The sequence below is a fragment of the Triticum dicoccoides genome, chromosome 6A (genome assembly GCF_002162155.2).
Source record: "Triticum dicoccoides isolate Atlit2015 ecotype Zavitan chromosome 6A, WEW_v2.0, whole genome shotgun sequence".
Taxonomy (NCBI): Eukaryota; Viridiplantae; Streptophyta; class Magnoliopsida; order Poales; family Poaceae; genus Triticum; species Triticum dicoccoides.
The window spans coordinates 9,365,305-9,372,321 of NC_041390.1; positions in this window are offsets into that span (position 1 = coordinate 9,365,305).

Consider the following 7,017-nt stretch of genomic DNA (forward strand, 5'->3'; position numbering starts at 1 on the left):
TTTTTAGGAGAGATGCCTCCCAAACAGACACATCTCCGTCCCATTCACATATCTTGTTCTAGAAAAACTGTTTTGAGAACCATGAAACTAGATGGAAAACTATTTGAGAACCTCAGACATCATTTCAAATACTCCATCCAATTCAAAATAGTGCACAGTAGTTTTTCCCCAAGCCAAACTTTGTAAATATCACCTGTGGACTGTACTTTTGTGATCTCCTACTCCTGAATTTTCATGTCACTTGTGCTATTGCCAAGCATGACATGGCCATTTTTTATTCTGTTTTTGATGGAGCTTAGTGTGTGTTATTTCGTACTACTAAGCAACCTATTTTGAAGTGAGTAATCAGCATGAGCAAAAATAGACGTTAGATCTTAGCGCTAATGAGAGATGAAAATGTCACATATATATGGTCTACTGCTTGCATACAGAGAACAACCTATGAAGCTGTATTTCTGAAATATGGTGATGATCTTATCTGCAAGAATGAAAATGATGAGCTATGTTTCTAAAATGTGGTGATGATCTTATCTTAGCTGTATTTCTGAACTGGTAGCTAAGTGTATTACTTGTGACGCTGCTGCTGCTGCTGCTGCTGCTGTACTACTTGTGATGATGTTGTTGCTGTACTACTTGTGATGCTGCTGCTAGTTGTGATTTTGTCAAGTGATGCTGCTGCTACTTGTGATCTTCTAAAATGACCCATTTCCCCTGAAACATTGATTAATTTCCGTTTCGGTTGAGAAATGGGGCACTCCTAGGTCAAGAAAATTAGCAAAGGTCATGCCCAATTTTCTTGACCTAGAAGGTGCCCGATTCTCAACCGAAATAAAAATTAATTTGCTTCAGTGGTTTGATTAGTTTAGTATTTTTTTCACACACTCAGACACCCTTGCTTGCCATGTGTGTGAGAGAGATAGTGAGAGGAGACAAGAAGAAGGGGGTTAGGAAGATGTTGCCTGCTCATCAAAGCTAACCATCTCCCCCTTTTCACCCCTTTTCCTTTGTCTTTTGTGGGTTGCAAGGAAGCTACTGTCTTAGCTAGCTTAGCTTGTGCACAAATCCCAGTGTTACAATCTAGAAAATTAGCCTGCAAAGATGAGGTCCCATGCTGGCTGTACCACTGCATCATGCAACAGTGCCTTCAAGATCCAAGGCAATATCACAAACATCATAGGCAATTTGACCAAACTCACAACCTTGTATCTTTGCAGCAACCAACTTTCTAGACACACCCCTCAAGAACTAGGTTACCCTGAGAATGTGGACTTGGACCTTAGCAACAACACACTAACAGGTTCTATCCCAAAACACCTAGGCAATATCACAAACATATCTCAATTGTTCCTTGACAATAACCTACTTTTTGGCGACATTCCACGAGAATTAGGTTATTTGGTCAACTTAGAGATCTTGTTCCTTGACAATAACCAACTTTTTGACCAAACTTTGTTCCTATTTAGAGAGAAACATGGCCAACAACGATGAGGCCGGGGGTTCGCGCGTCAAGCCATTCTGGGAGCTGTCCCAGGAGATGGAGGAACAACCTCACTTGTATGAGGACGCCGCCTTCCCCACCGATCCCGAGACCATTGATGGTACCGCCGAGGATGACCCCACTGATGCCACCACTGATGGTGCCGCCGAGGATGCCACCACTGATGATGGCGGCGCACGCACAGATGGCAGCCAACCGAAGAGGCAACGGAAGGACGGCGCCCGACCATGCTCCACACCCTCAAGGAGGAAGTTACTGAAGTGGACTCCGACGGGAATCCAACGATGCCCGAACGAATAGTCAAGGGGTACTCGCTTCAGCTCGGGTGCATTCTCCGGAGCACCGTCTCGATCAACACCGAGAACCTGAGGCATCCTGACCGAGGGAATTTGCGCAACCTCCTTTTCACGAAGCTGCACGAACGATACAAGTTCCCCGCTGAATTTGAAAACACAAGCCTCAAAGGGAATAAAGTGAACAATGCTGCCCTCACGAAGATGAGCAAGGCCCTGTCTACTTGGAAAAGCAATGTGAAGAGAATGATCGAGAAAGGTGAGAGTAATGAGAAGATCAAGGAGAAAAATCCTTCGATCACCGAAGATGACTACAACGACTTCAAGATCAATTTCTCGAGCACCGGAAACTCCGAATCAAGTAAGTGGGGGAAAGAAATGCGGGAGCTGAACTTAGGGGAACACACACTCGGTCCCGGCGGTTATAGAGTGGCGGAGCCTATATGGGACAAGGAGGAGGCGGACCGTGCCGAGCAAGGCCTACCGCCCCTCTTCGATAAATACGGTGACAAGCAGACCAGGAACTTTGTCAGGGCCCGGTACAAGAAGGACCCGAAAACAAAGGAGCTTACCACGGATCCAAAGACCAGGGCGCTTGAGCTTGTTCTGGTAAGGAATACACCCCCGCGTAATTAGCTCCATATGGTTGCATTCTAATTAATGAAGCCAAATTTCTAAATGGTTCACATTCCTTCCGCAGGCGACTGAAAGCAGTAGCGCGGGGTCGACTAAGAGCAACCCTTGGGACACCACTCTAAATAGGGCGTTGAATGTAATGAAGAACAAGGATAAGCTCAGTAAGCCGACGTCAGCTGGTCGTGTGGCCGGCAAAGGTTTGTCGACAAAATGGTCGTCATACTATAACACTGGTGGGCGAAAGGAGAAAAAGACCAGCTCGGAAAGCCAGGCGCGCCAGGTTCAAGAACTCAGGGCACAGGTGGCACGGATTCCGGAGATTGTCCAAGAGCAAGTGCAACAACAACTCGGAGCAACGATCACCGCCATTGTGCCTACATTGATCCAGGGGATTAGTGCGTGGATTGCGGGCGGCCAACAGGGGCCGCCCCCGATTCCTAGCTTCACGGCCAGCAACTCGCAGAACGCGATGGCGGGGCCATTGGTGTCTCCGGCGGAGGCGGCATTGGTGTCTCCGACGCCGGCACGGGAGCTTAATGCACCCGGGTGTACGTCGGCCGGCACCTCTGCAGCAAGCGGCCCCTCCGTCAACCGCACGCCCGCCGTTGGCGGTGCCTCGACATTAGCCGAGCTCGACGCCATCATCACGGTAACTAAATAAGCCTCTCTCGGCCGAGGACTTCATCTCCTTGCCATTGACTGGGCATCCCTGACGCCCTACATGTTTTTGCAGGGCGCCGCCGATGTTCCGTGCACTCCCCTGTACTTCGTGAACAACGAGTTGGTCGATGTCGTCAAGGGAAAAATCGTTCAACCGGGCAACCCCTTGTTCCATGGTACCCAGATGCCACCCAACTTGTTTAGGGTTCAACTGGTTCGGGTGCTGCCAGGCTGCGACGAGTTGTTACCTCCGATTCGACCCGTCAGGGCCGACGATGATGACGTGATCACCCTCAGCGCCTGCCTGAGCTGGCCCCTGCTTTGGCCGAAGAGCCAGATTCGTTTGGGGGAGGGAGACACCACCCCAAAGACAACACCGCCAGTCGTGCCGGTGCCAAGTCGGCCCCATTTAAAGACCGCCGCAACGGTGTCGGACATCCCTATGCCACTGGATCCAAACATGCATATGGCACAGGATCAGAATGACGACGACGACGATACATTTGCCAACGTCGATCAGTACTTTGCCAATCATGGGTACGGTGGCGACTTCATGGTGCCTCCTTCTCAAGAACCCAACCCAACAAAAGACGTGCGCGATCTAGCTGGTACCGCGGAGAAGCCAAGTTGCAATAGGCATCGTCTGCAGTTCAGCTCTCAGGAGACGCCTCCAGCTGCCGACTTCACCGAGCCTTAGATAGGCGAGGTGCGAAATATGATTAGCCCCAACACACTCAAGAAGGCGGTCTGTGAGCAGAACTCGGTCCCATTACAGGAGAAGAAGAAGGCACACAAAAGAAAGACTAACAAGGGTGTGGGCCAGCCGGCACCGAGTACGATCCGTGCTCTGGACGGGCCACTTTCACCTGAGGATATCTCGAGGAGGGTGCATGTGGCGGGTAGGCCGATGCTACCGAGAAATATGCTCGATGCTGCAACCGGTGCTATGCGGAGTCTGCATGACAGTGTTCTTTCTTTGGAGAAGCGGCGTCTCGGAGAGAAGGATGTGGCATACCCGGTTTTCGCGGCCAAGGTGCCAGAGGGCAAGGGCTTTGTGGATAACTCCATCGGGGGTACGATCGTCCTGTGGTTTGATGACATCCACACTATGTTGAACCTTCATCCGCTGCACTACACCTTCGTTCGGCTATTTTTGCTGAGTATGGAGATGCGGATCATTCGCGACAAGACACCGGACATCGTGATAGTCGACCCCTTCTACATGCGTGCCAAGATCTTGGGCAGCGCTGGGGACCGGCAAGTCGTGAGTTCTTACCTCGAAGGCGTCATTCTGGCAAACCAAGATAAGGATAACTTCCTCGTGCCTTACTTTCCCGAGTAAGTCCTCCCCTCAACCGCCCCGTAACATATGAATTCTTAGATTTCGATCGTTTTTATTTTAACATTCCGTGTTTTCTGCAGTGACACACATTGCACGCTCATCCTCCTAAGCCCCAAATATTCCATGGCCACGTATTTCGACCCGGACCGTCAGTCGAACGTAGACTACACAAATGTCAAGAAGGTTCTTGATGATGTTCTCCCCGGCTACGTCAAATCTGGAGGCACCTTCACCAGGCCTATTCGTAAGTACGGCAAGCACGTGTTCTCCCACAATACGATGTTCTGCTGCGTCAAGCAGCCGCCTGGCGGTTAGAAGGGTGCCTACTACGCCACCCATCACATGCGGGCGATCGTACGGGACCATCATCAACTTCTGCTACCGAGTAGACTCAAAGATTGGGCCGCGAGCGTGTCGGCAATCCAGGACGCGGACATCAGACAAGAATTCTTTCGCATCCAGTCGGAGTTTGCGGAAATCATCCATCAAGATGTCCTTCGTACCGCGGGACAGTTCTACCTCAGAAATCAACCGTCCAACAGTGACATCGACACAATCCTACAAATGCAGGCTGACAACGCCCGTTCTTTCATGACTCCCACGATAGACGGCGGCTTCATCCATGCTCCGGTCCCTTGAGTCGAGTCGAAAGCAGTGATGCTGTGTCTAGTTCTGAAACATCGATTGGCTCATGTTGTAATTAAACTTTAATGAACTTCTAGTATGTCTCTTTGGTTTCGAGAGTCATTCAACTTAGATGTAATCGATGCTATTAATGTCTTGCTTTTCTCTTCCGATCGTTGTGTTGCATACGTATATATTGCTTATGTATTGTCTGTGAATTGGTACTAACGTTTCGTTTGGCTACTGCATAGCGATGCCGTGGTATGTCGTGTAAAAGGGTAAGGTTCCCGGAGTCTACAACGACTGGGAGGAGTGTCGGAGACAGGTTCACCGATTCAGCGGTAACAGTTACAAAGGGTACACCACTAGGGCCGAGGCCGAATCTAGATACGCCCGCTATCTAGCGGGAGAGGGGAGGGAGCGTTGGAGGAACCGGATGAAGACGAGTTTCATCGTGATGATGCTCATTGTGATGACCGCAGCTCTCTTCTATGTGATGGTAGTTTAGATGATCGATATCGACTTGTAATGTGAAGACAAAGTCGCGGTCTCGAGACTTGTAATATAATGTTCTATCTTTGTTTGGTCTTTTCAATTCGGAGACTAATATGATGAATTGTATTCGGAGACTAAAATGATGAATTGTATTCAGAGACTAATCTTCTATTGTATTCGATGAATCTGTTGTTGATGTGTGCTGTCTATATTTTGTCCAACTATACATTTTGTAACCTGTGCAAAAAACAGAAAATTAAAAAATAAAAAAAACCTAATATTCATACTAATGGCGCATCACATCATAGTGCGCCATTAGTATGCCAAAGGATACTAATGGCGCATCATTAAACAGTGCACCATTAGTATGCCGAAGTTACTAATGGCGCATCCTGTTGTCGTGCGTCATTAGTATGCCAAAGCACCTGGGTATACATGGCCCCCTGGGAGGCATACTAATGGCGCACTATTGTATATACTAATGGCGCATCTGAGGTGCGCCATTAGTATACCATATCCTAATGGCGCACCAGTGGTGCGCCATTAGTAAAATATACTAATGGCGTGCTACTAATGGCGCACCACTAATGCGCCATTAATGGCCAAATTAGGTGCGCCATTAGTAGGCCTTTTCCTAGTAGTGTCCTTAGCTCAAGGGGAATAAGGTGAAGACGTGGTCTTCTGAGTTAAATCTCAGCCTCCCTAACCAAACGTACAGTTGTCACAACAACTGGAACTGGTCCAACAAATCATTGTCTTCTATAAGTCACTGGTTCTATCCTCTCCCTCTCCTTACTTACAGTTTGTCTTCATGAAGTCATTGCCTGCTTGCATTACCTATTTGACTTCACTGTGTGAACACTGTCACTGTTTGGCTTCATACTATCTTCCGTCCTGATGTTTACTACCTAGTTGCTATTAGTCTTTGTGCTTTCACTTCATTGAATACTTGACTATGGCCTACCTAGTGTAGTCTACCTTCCGCTGCATATCATAGGTTCATTTCTATCATTTGTCTTTGAAACTTCCATGTTTTGAAGACTTTCCTAAAAATCGCCTATTCACCCCCCTCTAGTCGATAACTAGCACTTCCAATTGGTATCAGAGCAAGGTACTCCCTTGTTCTGTGTGATTCGATTTAACCACCTGAAGTTTTAGCTATGTCGACTGCAGGGATAATTAAAGTCTCTGCTGTGTGCCCCGTCTTCGATGGAACTGAATATCCCTACTGGAAGAATAAGATGCGCATGCATCTTGAAGTCATTGATGTCGACCTCTGGTATGTCGTCAAGAATGGCGTTCCCAACGCTGGAGAAGGTGTCACCGCTGCTGATGTCAAGAAGTTCGTTCAACTGGATTCCACTGCCAAGGACATCATCTGTGGTCATCTGACCAAAGGACAGTATGGCCGTGTGAGTGCTCTGGAAACATCCAAGCTAGTCTGGGACTGGCTCTCCAAGGTCAACGAA